Here is a 17005-nt window from a genome sequence, read left to right on the forward strand (position 1 = left end):
GAAGAAATGGATGGTGGGACAAAGATTTTATTCAAACGCGGAGGTGATTGCAGCAACTAATAGCTATTTTGCAGACTTTCCATCTCTCGGACTTTGCACGGACTTATCAAACGCCCATCGTATTAAGAAACGCCCCTCTGTTTGTAATGTCCAGGATCCCATTGTGAATCACTGTGACTTCATTGTAATTTTTATTTTAGAATAAAAATGTCATTTCATTGCGTATTTCTTTCAGTTACCTTCTGTGCAGTAGTACAACAGAGCTTTCTCCCTATGGTCCAAGTTTCATTGAGCTAATTTACTTGGCATTGACACATCATGCGAATGTTACTTTTGGCTCAAATGGCTCTGAGCACTATGGGACTTATCATCTATGGTCATCAGTCCCCTTGAACTTAGAACTACTTAAACCTAACTAACCTAAGGACATCACACAACGCCCAGTCATCACGAGGCAGAGAAAATCCCTGACCCCGCCGGGAATCGAACCCGGGAACCCGGGCGTGGGAAGCGAGAACGCTACCGCACGACCACGAGCTGCGGACGAATGTTACTTTTGTCCTAAGTTCTGCACACCAGTGTATTCCAAAATTCAAGGTATGCTTTTCAAGAAACTAACCAGGAGTTTCCTTCAAGAGATTTAGGGAAATAACATATAACCAGATTCTCGTTGGTTTAACCGAACTGGAACACCATGCCTCCCGTATGCGTGTCCAATGCCTCTACTACTTTGCCATGAGAAATCAGGAAACGGTGTGACAGTACTAATTAGTTTGGTTACGAAATTTAGTAACCGGATAAATCTCGTAAGAGGATTTATATTTACTATTTCTTATTGAATTCTTTCTGCCGAAACAAAGTTGCCTAGAATTAAATATATATCTGGAGGGTGATAGTAATTTTGTTCAGTATCATGTTCACTGAGCAAATACATGTCGCTTCAGTGCAATATTTCGATGCAGGCACTTTGTGCTATCTTTCCGCTGCGCCCTTGCGTTGCCGCAGCGCCATCTTCTTGCGCTCTTGTTCAGCTGGGAGGAGTGGCTCTGGATCGAAAGAAGTGAGGAACGGACACCAGTGGGCAGCGGACGCATCCTTCTTCCAGACGCCGCCGGCTGTCGATTATGCATGGGATGACTACGGGGACCACTAGAGCCGGAGTGGGGCTGCTGCGTAGCTGAGTTGCTCGGGCTGTGCCGTGGACATCCGGCATGAACCATCCGAGTGTTTCCTGGGGAGTGGCTAGTGTGATCTGCTGATGTCGTTCCATTGGGATTTTCAGCAAGTGGATTGCTTAGCGGCGCTGTGACCTCCATCTGGTGTAGAAGTGAAGGCCTTGGTGTGCCTTTTGTCAGGGTCACAGCTTGTACTTACATTCACCAGTTGTAATATGCCGCTATTAACTGGTCTACTGAGCGTTTGGCGTCATTGGCCGGGAGGCCCCTTACGGGGCAGGTCCGGCCGCCTTTGTGCAGGTCTTATTACATTCGATGCCACATTGGGCGACCTGCGCCCGGATGAGGATGAAATGATGATGAAGACAACACAACACCCAGCCCCTGAGCGGAGAAAATCTCCGACCCAGCCGGGAATCGAACCCGGGCCCATTACGACGGCAGTCCGTCACGCTGACCATTCAGCTATCGGGGCGGACATTTAAGAACTGATTTCCATAAGCTTTTGTCATTATTATTGTGTATGGTAAGATCATAAATTAATTGAACCCTGCTGTGTAAGTGCAGCTTTGTTATTATTATCGCTCAGGGATAAAACATTTCTAACTATTTGAAAACTGATTTTTTATAAGATTTTGTCATTATTATCGTGTGCGGTAAAATTATCAATTATTTGAGCCCCTGCTGCTTAAGTGCAGCTTTTTTGTATTGTTCTGGGATGAATTTTTTAAGTGATTAATATTTAATGTTCTGAATAATGACTGTAATTTACGTTGTGAGATAGACTTACTAATTGCTTTCTGTGGCTATTTAAAAGGGCTTATTGCCTGAGTACCTAGTTATTAATTATTCTGAGGTTGTATACCTGTAGTCGGAATTTCGTTGTCTTGGAGATGAAAAAGACATTTTTACTGTTTACAGCTGATTTCTAATCAACTGGAAAAGTTGTTTGCTAATTGTAATCTGATTTAAATAAAGTCAGTGTATGGAACTATGAAAGTTGCTGCCCTTGCATGTTTTTCTGGTTCAGTCTTCCACTTCGCAACGACTTGTGCTGCACCTCGCGTCGTTTTAACCCAAAGAGACGCATCTTTCTGGTAGGAGAGCATGGTTATGTTCTGGCATCCAATGTTAGTTGTAGCAGCAACATTAACAGTTTAATTTATCTAGTTTAAGGTTTATTAATTTTTTGTAAATAGACTTTTGCTCAGTTATGTTACAAAAGAATAGAACTAGCCTTTTCAATCCCAGGGGGTGTCTTGACTCGAACCACCTTAGAAGAATTAAATACTAAATATTAGAGGGGCGGTAACTGATGATATCGTGATGGAGGTTAGTAAGCGGGCGGTAACTGATGATATCGTGATGGAGGTTAGTAAGCACTTGCCGGGTATCTTGCACTGGCCACTGTTCCCCATTGCCACAAATGCACTGGATGCAGTAGGTGCTGCACTAGCTTTATGTGGTGTGTCTCTTTCTGATGCCTGAATTTATTCGCAATAGTAATCCCTCCCATACCAAATTCGTAGAGTTCAAGCCAACCGTAACCACTAGGTTTGTAGACTGCATGATTTATCGCAGATAGAGATCTCTTCCGACCAAAATACGACCATTAAGAGTTGCTTCAGCAAGCGATAGATTTGCAAATAGTTCTTAATGGAGCAGGGGAAAGACAGGAACCAAGTGGATTGTTGAACTTCGGAAGGACTGGTTGGAATTGGGGATCAAGGTCGAAGGAAAGGAAAATTGGAGGAACAAATATACACCGACAAATATGCCGGAGATCAATGACAGAGAAGAATACAGGAAAAGATTAGAATGTCACCGGTGGAGCCGCCAGGAGAAACGGAAACTGAAGATCTCGGAAGAAGAGTGGGAGAGGAGAAAACAAAGAATGAAGAGGTTCTGGGAGAAGAAGAGGAAAATGCAGTCCACGAAGGGGCTACCCGTGGTGCTACAGAGGCCGTAACGCAAGAAGAAGAAGAAGGGTTGCAAGTGGAAAGTGCCGTAGTAGGTTGAGGCATTTTAGCACCAGAACAGGGGCATGACTAACTTTTGGAAGGGAGGTCGGTAGTAAGTCACCTCATTGCAGAATCTTTTGCTAAGCTCCCAAACCAAATATTTGTAATTTATCGAGACAGAGACGGAGGCCCTGTTGAAAGTTCTTAATCAGTTTCCAGATGTTTTCGCTAATAAATGAGGAGTTACCATTATAATCCATTATAAAATATGGTTTAGTAATGATGTCTGGCAACCTCTCTATTAGCTTTAACCACCCAAGATGGAGGCGCTATGATGAATAGTGGACAATATTCGGATGAGGGAGTTATCAGACTGTCTTCTTCTTCCTATGACGCTTCCATGATTATAATCCCTAAATGGGAATTAAGATTTCGTCTGGTCATGGACTATAGCCAGTAAAACCTGAAGGTGATTTTGTAACCTGTTTCATTGCCAGATTTCCATCGTTGTTTTAGCTGGATTGTTTGGTGCTAAAATTTCACGATCCAGGATCTTAACCAGGCCTATTATTGAGCACCTCTCACTGAAGAGCCCAAGCCAGTGAATGCTTTCTGGACCGATGGGAATCTGTATGAATTTAACCGAATTCCATTTGGCCTGTCCATGGGAGCATCTGTTGTTTCCCGGTTGCTGGATAATGTCTTGGGCGATCTGAAATATAAATTGGGTAGTTTATAGCGCCATGTTTGAAGAACACCTTCAGAATGTTACGCAGGAGTTTCTCCGTTTTTGAGGTACCAGATCCACTGTTAAGTCATCCATAAGTCTGGCACACAAGGAATTTTCCTTTCTGGGCTATTTAGTGTCAGGAGACTGGGTAAAGATCGATCAAGGAAGGACAAAGGATTTACATAAGTTTCCACCACCTAAGAGCAAGAAGTGAGTCACTTCGTTCATTGCCATGGTCAATTTTTTTTTTAGGAAATTAGTACCCCGTTTCGCTCAACTGGAGGCTCCATTGAAAAAATCTCAACTGTCAGCCTTTGACGCCATTAAAACGACTTTGGTTACCCACAAGTTCTGGATGTCCGTGATTTTTAAAAACTTTTATTGTGCTGACAGATGCTTCTAGTTCGGGCATGGCTGCCATGTTGCTTCAGGAAGATGAAGGTGAGCGGCGCCGTATAGCTTATGCGTCTAGAACACTCTCTCCAGTTGAATTAAAATATTCCATGTATGATTGGGAGGCCTTGGCCATGATGTTCGTCCTGGAGTGATTCCTGGATCAAAATTCTTTGTTGCAACAGGATTCCCTGGACTTCATGTAACTATTGGAACAACTTTCCTAACAACATGTTTAATTCGACATTCAGTAAACCTATTCTCACCAAAATATAACTTTGGTTTTGAAGCAGCAGCATAACACTTCTTATCTTGAGCATCAGCATTTTGCTCTGGAAACCGAAAACCATGATTTCCGTTGGGTCCTGGTCCGGCTCAGGGAGACCACACACATTGTCCATTGGACAGTCCACATATCAGCCTTTCACCTTGAAACACATAAGGGGCACCGGTAATTGGGTAGCTGATGCTTTAAGTCGGATGTTTAATGAGAGTAAGCTGAATGATCAGGACAGCTGCCACACAGAGAATTTTAGCTGGGTAATGAGGGTTCTCTGAGAGATACCTGAGCTGCTTATTAATTTGAGCGAAAAGCAGAACCAGGACCGCTCCCTGAAAGAGGTTAAACAGCATTTTCTGGACGGTAAACAGGTGCTGGGTGACAGTATGAAGAAAGGCATCAGTTACAGGGTGGTAATTATTGAAGTGTGTACACTAAAAGCGCCATAACTTCTGAACGGTTTGCTATAGGACGTTAAAACTGCATGGTTGGCCGCGGTGTGTGATGGGAATTAGTATGGCTTGGCTTAGCGACGAAGCCCACTTTTATTTGGATGGGTTTGTCAATAAGCAAAATTGGCGCATTTGGCGGACTGAGAATCCGCATTTCGCGATCGATAAGTCTCTTCCCCCTCGACAGGTGTGTCTGCAATGTCCAGTCACTGAATAATCGGTGCGATATTCCTTGATGGCACGGTGACTACCGAACGGTACATGAAGGTTTCGAAAGATGATTTCATGCCCATTATCCAGAGTGACTCCGATTTCGACAAGACGGAGCTCGACCTCATCGAAGCAGGAGAGTGATGTTCTTGAGGAGCACTTTGGAGACCGCATTCTGGCCTTAGGATACCCAGAGACCACTGGTATGGGCACCGGTTGGCCAGATCTGAACACATACGACTCCTCTTTGTGGGGCTGTATCAAAGACAAGGTGTAGAGCAATAACCCCAAAACCACTGCTGAGCTGAAAACAGCGATTCAGGAGGTCATCGACAGCATTGATGGTTCGACACTTAAGCAGGTTATGTAGAATTTCGCTATTCGTCTGCGCCACATCATTGTTGATGATGGCAGGCATATCAAACATAAATCCGAATATCTGTAGTGAAGTTTACATATTGAATAAAGATTGTGACGCCGTAGTTTGTAACTAATTAACTTTTTTCATATTCATCCTGTACTACGAATCTAGTAACAATAAACACTTCAGCGCTCGAGCTCCAAATGAGCTAATTTCGGATACACTACTGGACATTAAAATTGCTACACCAAGAAGAAATGCAGATGGTAAACGTGTATTCATTGGACAAATATATTATACTAGAACTGACATGTGATTACATTTTCACGCAATTTGGGTGCATAGATCCTGAGGAATCAGTACGCAGAACAACAACCCTTGGTCGTAATAACGACCTTGATACGCCTGGGCATTGAGTCAAACATAGCTTGCATGGCGTGTACGGGTACAGCTGCCTATGCAGCTTCAACACGATACCACAGTTCATCAAGAGTAGTGACTGGCGTATTGTGACGAACCGGTTGCTCGGCCACCATTGAGCAGACGTTTACAATCGGTGATACATCTGGAGAATATGCTTTCCAGGGCAGCAGTCGAACATTTTCTGTATCCAGAAAGGCCCGTACAGAACCTGCAACATGCGGTCGTGCATGATCATGCTGAAATGTAGGGTTTCGCAGGGATCGAATGAAGGGTAGAGCCACGGGTCGTAACACATCTCAAATGTATCGTCCACTGTTGAAAGTGCCATCAATGCGAACAAGAGGGGACCGAGACGTGTAACCATGGCCCCCCATAGCATCACGCCGGGTGATACACGAGTAAGGCGATGACGAATACACGCTTCCAATGTGCGTTCATAGCGATGTCGCCAATCACGGATGCGACCATCATGATGATGTAAACAGTACCTGGATTCATCCGAAAAAATGAAGTTTTGCCATTCGTGCACCCAGGTTCGTCGTTGAGTACACCATCGTAGGCGCTCCTGTCTGTGATGCAGTGTCAAGGGTAACCGGTCTCCGAGCTGATAGTCCATGCTGTTGCAAACGTCGTCGAACTGTTCGTGCAGATGTTTGTTGTCTTGCAAACGTCCTCATCTGTTGACTCAGGGATCCAGACGTGGCTGCACGATCCGTTACAGCTATGGGGATCAGAATCCTATTATCTCGACTGCTAGTGATACGATGCCGTTGGGATCCAGCACGGCGTTCCGTATTACCTTCCTGAACCCACCGATTCCATGTATTGCTAACAGTCATTGGGTTTCGACCAACGCGAGCAACAACATCGCGATATGATTAACCGCGATCGCGATAGGCTGCAATCCGATCTTTATCAAAGTCGGAAGTGTGATGGTACGCATTTCACCTCGTTACACGAGGCATCACAAGAACGTTTCACCAGGCAACACCGGTCAACTGCTGTTTGTGTATGAGAAATCGATTGGAAACTTTCCTCATGTCAGCACGTTGTAGGTGTCGCCACAATACTCTGAAAAGCTAATCATTTGCATATCACAGCATCTACTTCCTGTCGGTTAATTTCGTGTCTGTAGGACGTCATCTTCAGGTTGTAGAAATTTTAATGACCAGTAGTGTATTCGGCATTACTTTCACAATTCTGTAGTAGGCGGTTTATTTGGGAGACGCTAAAATTATTTCTCAGATTAGAGAAAACCTCACATAGCGCACCTTGCACAAGGATGTTCGGAAGTCAGGGGATGAATGCCACGGATGTAAGACAGCCAACCATAACCCTAACCCTTGAAAAAGGTTGTTTCGATCCACAACGGAGAATGGTCCAATGGACAAATTCATCATTTACATTTGTCTGCCAGCTAGGATGCCGTATGGAAACCGTTACATTTTGGTTATTGTGGATGACTTCTTGCGTGTCATGTGGCTTGTTCCAAGTAGCAGGTCACGACTGATTTAACTATATGGCGGCTAACTTATATGGAAATGGAAAGGAGCGTTTGCCGTCATCGGCCGGGAGGTCTCTTATGGTGCAGGTCCGGCCGCCATGGTGCAGATCTTATGGACGGCAATCAGTTACGCTGACCACTCAGTTATCGGGGCGGACACCGACATATATGCTATCTTGGGTAAAAAAAAAAAATACTACGTAAACTAACTTATGCTAAGAATAACACACACACCTCTGACCGAGGGAGGATTCGAACCTCCGTCGACAGTTGCCGCTTAATCCGTGACTTGGCACCTCTAACCATGCGGCCACTCCTTGCGGCCATCTTGGGTCCTCCGAGGGAACTGGGTACTGGTAATGCCCAGGCGTTCGTGTCGCGGCAAGTTAGCAGGTTCTGTTTCAGGATGCTGTTCTTCATTCTACCACCATACCCTATTATTATTTGCAGAAAAGGTCACTCGCAACCTCAAGTCCGCTCTCATTGTGTGTCATTAGTATTCTCAGAGAAAATGGGGCACTTCACTGAATTCGTTAGGTTTCAATTCCGCTCACCGTGAGGCCAGTCAGACTATTATTTGATAGCCCCTTAACTGGATAATTTGTAGTCTATTAATTTCTTCCTGGTAAGGTAACGTTCCAGGTCATAAAGAAAAATTGGAAACGTGCCCACATCCGGTCATTCTGTTGGTTCAGAGTATATGGATCTCAGAAACCTCTAGCTCTTGGTCTAGTGGCTAGCGTTGCTGCCACAGGATCACGGGGTCCCTGATTCGATTCCCGGCCGGGTTGGAGACTTTCTCTGGTTGAGGGCTGGGTATTTGTGTTGTCCCCATCGTTTAATCATTAAACGTGACAGTGGCTAGATAGGACTGTGTAAAAATTAGGACTTTGTACGGGCGCTGATGACCGCGCAGTTGAAACCTCTAGGTCACATGTATCTCATGTCAAGAAAGGGGAGGGGGGGGGGGGGAGGGACAAGTTTCCTTCTTTCTGGGAGAAAAAAGGGGGAGGGAGTGATCTTTCGGTTTTCTGTGGAGGAGGATCAGCAGTGTGGACCGCTTGCGATATCTCGATGTGGGTACTTTATATACTATCTTTCCGTTGCGCACGTGTCTTGGGCCGCAGTGCCGACTGTTTGCCTGTTTACGCAGCTGAGAGGAGTGGCTCCAGGTCGCAATGGGTGAGGAACGGACGTGAACAGCGTGGGTTGGCTACGGTGACAACTAGAGCCACAGTGGGGTCGCTAGCTCGCTCGAGTCGCTTTGGCCGTACCGTGGATGTCTGGTGTGCCCTGTCCGAGTGATTCCTGGGGAGCGGCTAGTGGCTACCGCTGATGTGGTTCTATTGTATCTTGTTTAGTGGCACTGTATCCCGTCCCGAGGCGAGGGCCTTGGTGTTCCTTTTGGCCAGACTGTAGACTGTATTTACATTCACGTGTTCTAATATACCACTATCACCTGGTTTACTGTTTCAGTATTTATTTAAGATCTCATTTGCATAATTTTTTGTCATTATTGTGTGGGGTAAGATTATTAATTATTTGAGCCCTGCTGCTTAAGTTCAGCTTAGTTATTATTATTGTTCTGGGATAATTTTGTTGTTTTTTTCTTGTTTTTTGTTTTTGCTATTTAAAAGCTGATTTGCCTAAGCTTTCGACGCTATTGAATGGGGTAAAATTATCAATTGTTTGAACTCCACTGCTTAAGTGCATTATTATTGTTCTGAGAATAATTTTTTTAATTATTTTAAACCTAATGTTGTTAATAAGGTTTGTTATTTGTTGCTGTGGGATAAATTATTACCTACTTGCTGCGGTGATAACCTTTGGCCTTTTAAAAGGGCTGACTGCCTAATTACCCTGCTATTAATTATTTTGAGCCTCTATATCTGCTGACGAGATTTCATCGTCTTGGAGGCGGAAAAAGATTTTTTGCTGTTTACAGTTCCTTTCTAATAAACTGGAAAGGTTGTGTTAATTGTATTCCGATTTAAATAAAGTCAGTTCACGTAACTATGAATGCTGCATGGTTTCATAGTTCAGCCCTCCACTCCACACCTACTTGTGCTGCACCTTGCGTCGTTGTAACCCAAAAGACCACATCAGTAATGTGATACAAATGTTGTAGCATTGCTACCAGTTGTCTAGGGGTAGCGTCTTTGATTCATAATCAAAACGTCTTCGGTCCCGGGTTCGATCCCCGTCACTGTCTAAATTTTGATAATTAATCAGCATTGGCGGCCGAAGACTTCCAGCATAAGAAGTCAGCCTCATTCTGCCAACGGCCTTGTCAAAGAGGCCGGAGGAGCGGATAGAGGTTCAGGGCACTCTCTTGTCCTAGGGGTGGGAAATTGGCCCTAAAGGCGGAAGAATCAGCAATGATCAACGACATGAGGATGTAGAAGGCAATGGAAACCACTGCATTAAAGACACGTAACGTGTATCCACAGGACATGGGGCCTGTAATTGGAGAAGTGTCATGATGATCTCTCCATTGGCAAAAGATTCCGGAATAGTCCCCCATTCGGATCTCCGGGAGGGGACTGCCAAGGGGGTGGTTACCATGAGAAAAAGATTGAATAATCAAAGAAAGGATAACGTTCTACGAGTCGGGGCGTGGAATGTCAGAAGCTTGAACGTAGTAGGGAAACTAGAAAATCTGAAAAGGGAAATGCAAAGGCTCAATCTAGATATAGTAGGGGTCAGTGAAGTGGAAGGAAGACAAGGATTTCTGGTCAGATGAGTATCGGGTAATATCAACAGCAGCAGAAAATGGTATAACAGGTGTAGGATTCGTTATGAATAGGAAGCTAGGGCAGAGGGTGTGTTACTGTGAACAGTTCAGTGACCGGGTTGTTCTAATCAGAATCGACAGCAGACCAACACCGACAACGATAGTTCAGGTATACGTGCCGACGTCGCAAGCTGAAGATGAACAGATAGAGAAAGTGTATGAGGATATTGAAAGGGTAATGCAGTATGTAACGGGGGACGAAAATCTAATAGTCATGGGCGACTGCAATGCAGTTGTAGGGGAAGGAGTAGAAGAAAAGTTTACAGGAGAATATGGGCTTGGGACAAGGAATGAAAGAGGAGAAAGACTAAATGAGTTCTGTAACAAGTTTCAGCTAGTAATAGCGAATACCCTGTTCAAGAATCACAAGAGGAGGAGGTATACTTGGAAAAGGCCAGGAGATACGGGAAGATTTCAATTAGATTACATCATGGTCAGACAGAGATTCCGAAATCAGATACTGGACTGTAAGGCGTACCCAGGAGCAGATATAGACTCAGATCACAATATAGTAGTGATGCAGAGTAGGCTGAAGTTCAAGACATTAGTCAGGAAGAATCAATGCGCAAAGAAGTGGGATACGGAAGTACTAAGGAATGACGAGATACGTTTGAAGTTCTCTAACGCTATAGATACAGCAAAAACGAATAGCGCAGTAGGCAGTACAGTTGAAGAGGAATGGACATCTCTAAAAAGGGCCATCACAGAAGTTGGAAAGGCTGCGAAGAAACCATGGGTAACAGAAGAAATACTTCAGTTGATTGATGAAAGGAGGAAGTACAAACATGTTCCGGGAAAATCAGGAATACAGAAATACAAGTCGCTGAGGAATGAAATAAATAGGAAGTGCAGGGAAGCTAAGACGAAATGGCTGCAGGAAAAATGTGAAGACATCGATAAAGATATGATTGTCGGAAGGACAGACTCAGCATACAGGAAAGTCAAAACAACCTTTGGTGACATTAAAAGCAACGGTGGTAACATTAAAAGTGCAACGGGAATTCCACTGTTAAATGCAAAGGAGAGAGCAGATAGGTGGAAAGAATACGTTGAAAGCCTCTATGAGGTTGAAGATTTGTCTGATGTGATAGAAGAAGAAACAGGAGTCGATTTAGAAGAGATAGGGGATCCAGTATTAGAATCGGTATTTAAAATAGCTTTGGAGGGCTTACGGTCAAATAAGGCAGAAGGGATAGATAACATTCCATCAGAATTTCTAAAATCATTGGGGGAAGTGGCAACAAAACGACTATTCACCGTTGGTGTGTAGAATATATGAGTCTGGCGACATACCATCTGACTTTCGGAAAAGCATCATCCACACAATTCCGAAGAAGGCAAGAGCTGACAAGTGCGAGAAGTATCGCACAATCAGCTTAACAGCTCATGCATCGAAGCTGCTTACAAGAATAATGTACAGAAGAATGGAAAAGAAAGTTGAGAATGCGCTAGGTGACGATCAGTTTGGCTTTAGGAAAAGTAAAGGGACGAGAGAGGCAATTCTGACGTTACGGCTAATAATGGAAGCAAGACTAAAGAAAAATCAAGACACGTTCATAGGATTTGTCGACCTGGAAAAAGCGTTCGACAATATAAAATGGTGCAAGCTGTTCGAGATTCTGAAAAAAGTAGGGGTAAGCTATAGGGAGAGACGGGTCATATACAATATGTTCAACAACCAAGAGGGAATAATAAGAGTGGACGATCAAGAACGAAGTGCTCGTATTAAGAAGGGTGTAAGACAAGGCTGTAGCCTTTCGCCGCTACTCTTCAATCTGTACATCGAGGAAGCAATGATGGAAATAAAAGAAAGGTTCAGGAGTGGAATTAAAATACAAGGTGAAAGGATATCAATGATACGATTCGCTGATGACATTGCTATCCTGAGTGGAAGTGAAGAAGAATTAAATGATCTGCTGAATGGAATGAACAGTCTAATGAGTACACAGTACGGTTTGAGAGTAAATGGGAGAAAGACGAAGGTAATGAGAAGTAGTAGAAATGAGAACAGCGGGAAACTTAACATCAGGATTGATGGTCACGAACTCAATGAAGTTAAGGAATTCTGCTACCTAGGCAGTAAAATAACCAATGACGGACGGAGCAAGGAGGACATCAAAAGCAGACTCGCTATGGCAAAAAAGGCATTTCTGGCCAAGAGATGTCTACTAATACCAAATAGCGGCCTTAATTTGAGGAAGACATTTCTGAGGATGTACGTCTGGAGTACAGCATTGTATGGTAGTGAAACATGGACTGTGGGAAAACCGGAACAGAAGAGAATCGAAGCATTTGAGATGTGGTGCTATAGACGAATGTTGAAAATTAGGTGGACTGATAAGATAAGGAATGAGGAGGTTCTACGCAGAATCGGAGAGGAAAGGAATATGTGGAAAACACTGATAAGGAGAAGGGACAGGATGATAGGACATCTGCTAAGACATGAGGGAATGACTTCCATGGTACTAGAGGGAGCTGTAGAGGGCAAAAACTGTAGAGGATGACAGAGACTGGAATACGTCAAGCAAATAATTGAGGACGTAGGATGCAAGTGCTACTCTGAGATGAAGAGGTTAGCACAGGAAAGGAATTCGTGGCGGGTCGCATCAAACCAGTTAGTAGACTGATGACCAAAAAAAAAAAAAAAAGCATCGAGAGAAGTCAAAAGAAAGAGAGCTATTTTGTAACTTTCCATCGATGACGAGGTTATCGTAGGTACAGCGCAAGGTCGAGCTTGAACATGTAGGGGAACGAAATCTTGATAGACAGATGGGGAATTGAACATGTTTCTTTCGAATGCTAGTTCAGTGCCATAGGGACGTCGCCCAGTAGGTTAAGACAGTTTGGGAATGTTTATATTGAGAGGTGCTTAAGTTTATGTTGACAAACAATGAAGGTACATCTTGGAGATGATTCTATTTATTACAGAATACTCAGGTTACTGAAACAGTAATTCAAAAAACAGTATAAGTGGAGCAGAGTGAAGGACTGTTACGTGAAACACACCGTGAACGACAGAAATCTTTACGATAATGTATTCAGCATTTGCCCCGGCCGTATTGTGATTTAAGGACCTACGATCGCCAAACTACGATTTTTAAAATTGTTTTTAGTTGTAATTATGTTTTCTTACGTGATTCGCGTTCTTATACTCAGAGAAAAACGTAGTTTGTGCGTTATGGCTGTGAGTCGTCTGAACTTCGTTAGTGAGTTTTCGTATTGTACTGTTTGTTTCACTCCTTTTCTTTGGCTGAGGGAGATACCGTACGGTTTGGTGAATATCAGAAAACCCAAGAAAATCACATCAAGTCTAAATTGCGTACCTGAGATGTCTTTACCTCACGTAGCGGCGTCTAGAAGTATGTTTGTCGCTGGACATGACTGTTTGTGAGAGGGCTATTCGGAGAGTAAGTTTCGATGTCCAACGATCGCGTGACGTCGCTCTTGTCAGTTCTGAACGCACAGCCTACACATAAAATATAACTGCAAAGTAATATCTCACACCACCTACGAGTGCCTGGTGATAGATTTCGCTCGAATTCATGCAGCCCACACAGCGTAACTATCATGCATATCTTTCTTCATGACAATTCTTGGCAGCACACTGCAGGACCAATGTAGACTGCTGGAGCTTTTTCGATGGAAAGTGTACACCCACCGTACAGCCATGAGTTGACTCCCTCTGAGTTTCATCTCTGCTCACATGAACCGCTGTCTATGAAAATAATAATCCGGCACAGTCAACGAGCTGCAAACTCTAGTAGTGAGTTGTCGGTAAGAACTGACCGCTGCCTTCTATGACGAGTTGGTACGAAGCTTTGATAGATGTGTAAGTCGGAGCTGTGACTACACTCCTGGAAATTGAAATAAGAACACCGTGAATTCATTGTCCCAGGAAGGGGAAACTTTATTGACACATTCCTGGGGTCAGATACATCACATGATCACACTGACAGAACCACAGGCACATAGACACAGGCAACAGAGCATGCACAATGTCGGCACTAGTACAGTGTATATCCACCTTTCGCAGCAATGCAGGCTGCTATTCTCCCATGGAGCCGATCGTAGAGATGCTGGATGTAGTCCTGTGGAACGGCTTGCCATGCCATTTCCACCTGGCGCCTCAGTTGGACCAGCGTTCGTGCTGGACGTGCAGACCGCGTGAGACGACGCTTCATCCAGTCCCAAACATGCTCAATGGGGGACAGATCCGGAGATCTTGCTGGCCAGGGTAGTTGACTTACACCTTGTAGAGCACGTTGGGTGGCACGGGATACATGCGGACGTGCATTGTCCTGTTGGAACAGCAAGTTCCCTTGCCGGTCTAGGAATGGTAGAACGATGGGTTCGATGACGGTTTGGATGTACCGTGCACTATTCAGTGTCCCCTCGACGATCATCAGTTTTGTACGGCCAGTGTAGGAGATCGCTCCCCACACCATGATGCCGGGTGTTGGCCCTGTGTGCCTCGGTCGTATGCAGTCCTGATTGTGGAGCTCACCTGCACGGCGCCAAACACGCATACGACCATCATTGGCACCAAGGCAGAAGCGACTCTCATCGCTGAAGACGACACGTCTCCATTCGTCCCTCCATTCACGCCTGTCGCGACACCACTGGAGGCGGGCTGCACGATGTTGGGGCGTGAGCGGAAGACGGCCTAACGGTGTGCGGGACCGTAGCCCAGCTTCATGGAGACGGTTGCGAATGGTCCTCGCCGATACCCCAGGAGTAACAGTGTCCCTAATTTGCTGGGAAGTGGTGGTGCGGTCCCCTACGGCACTGCGTAGGATCCTACGGTCTTGGCGTGCATCCGTGCGTCGCTGCGGTCCGGTCCCAGGTCGACGGCACGTGCACCTTCCGCCGACCACTGGCGACAACATCGATGTACTCTGGAGACCTCACGCCCCACGTGTTGAGCAATTCGGCGGTACGTCCACCCGGCCTCCCGCATGCCCACTGTACGCCCTCGCTCAAAGTCCGTCAACTGCACATACGGTTCACGTCCACGCTGTCGCGGCATGCTACCAGTGTTAAAGACTGCGATGGAGCTCCGTATGCCACGGCAAACTGGCTGACACTGACGGCGGCGGTGCACAAATGCTGCGCAGCTAGCGCCATTCGACGGCCAACACCGCGGTTCCTGGTGTGTCCGCTGTGCCGTGCGTGTGATCATTGCTTGTACAGCCCTCTCGCAGTGTCCGGAGCAAGTATGGTGGGTCTGACACACCGGTGTCAATGTGTTCTTTTTTCCATTTCCAGGAGTGTATATAGAGAAGTAGTTGGAAGGTGTATCCATGTGTTCCAAACAAAAAATAAAATTGATTTTCACTCTGGTTTCCATTTCGCGACCGGTCGGAGCTTGATAAACAAATAACCCTCGTGTATTGATGCTTGTACGGAGTAAGGATCATGCTTGCTATTTTGTTGAGTTCCTAAAAGAAGCACCGTATCCCTTTTGCTCATAGAGAAGGAAACGACAGCGGCTAGTCGTGCTTAAGTATGCGGTTTGCACTGCCAGCTGTTTGTATCATTGACCATCAGCGTAAATCAGTCATTGTAATACTTAATATGAGTGGAAACAATGGAAGAAAAACACGTCCCCCTCACATGTACCTTCAGCTCTAATTGGAAAGTCACAGAAACCAAAGGGGTACAAATATATGCTATTCAAATTTGGTGTTTAGTGGGGTCGATGATGGAGAGTCAAGCACGTGGACTTTATCTTAGTCTGGTTTATCTCCCTGTCTCACAAGACAGAACTCCCGTTGAACTACAGGAGCAGGTCCATGAAAACTATTAACCCACAGGTTGCAACGAGAAATATTCCTTTTGAATAACATCGCCCACGACAATTACCTAAGGAAGACAACAGCAATTCAAATGCTTATCATGACACTGTACAGTATATGTCAGAGAATTTATCGTTCAGTTGTTAATCCCTTCCATTTCTGCTACGCTTTGAATCCGTGCAGCTCAGTACACTATCATGGTTCTTCCAAAGGATTTACGAGAAAGGCAGTAAAAACTGTTAGCCCTTCTAGGACTTCTAGGAGCTTTTCTATATGTTCCTTTAGTATAATGCCGTATCTTAAAATCCATACACGGCTTGTGTTTTGTTATTTAAATTAACATATGCTTTTCTTTTGCGAAACTGAAAACAGTTACGGAGATCCTGGGCTCATTTGGTACACTGATGTATGATGTTTAGCAAATTAGTTTATTCGTTACCTGGCTGATTTTAAACAAAATGGAAACAAAACAAGAAGGAAAGGAAGAAAACTTATAGTAGATTTTTAAGTCCTCTATCACATACAGTGTTTCTTAAAGCAGAGTTGCGTATATGGAAATTACTGAAGGAAATACATAATCATAGTGGTAAGAATGAAATGGACCTTCTGGAACAAGTTCTCACTTTGAAGATAGGGTTGTCCAGATGCAGGTGCAGGGGAAATCACATGGCAATATCATCTTCCTCCCATCCCAGCGATGTCCCATTCCTAAACCACGATCTACCCTCCCTCTACCCCTTCCCAACCATTTCCTAAGCCATGTCTTTCTCTTCCTCCCGCCGTTTTCTAAGCCATGATTTTTTAGAAATAGGCCAATCAGGGAACTTCTAACCGAATACAGCCCAGTAATGTACTGTTCAATCAAATTTCTCAACTCATTATTTAGCCAAGAACACCGCCCTTTAGAAAGCTTCTTACGGCAAGGAA

This window comes from Schistocerca piceifrons, chromosome 3 (genome assembly GCF_021461385.2).
Source record: "Schistocerca piceifrons isolate TAMUIC-IGC-003096 chromosome 3, iqSchPice1.1, whole genome shotgun sequence".
Lineage (NCBI taxonomy): Eukaryota > Metazoa > Arthropoda > Insecta > Orthoptera > Acrididae > Schistocerca > Schistocerca piceifrons.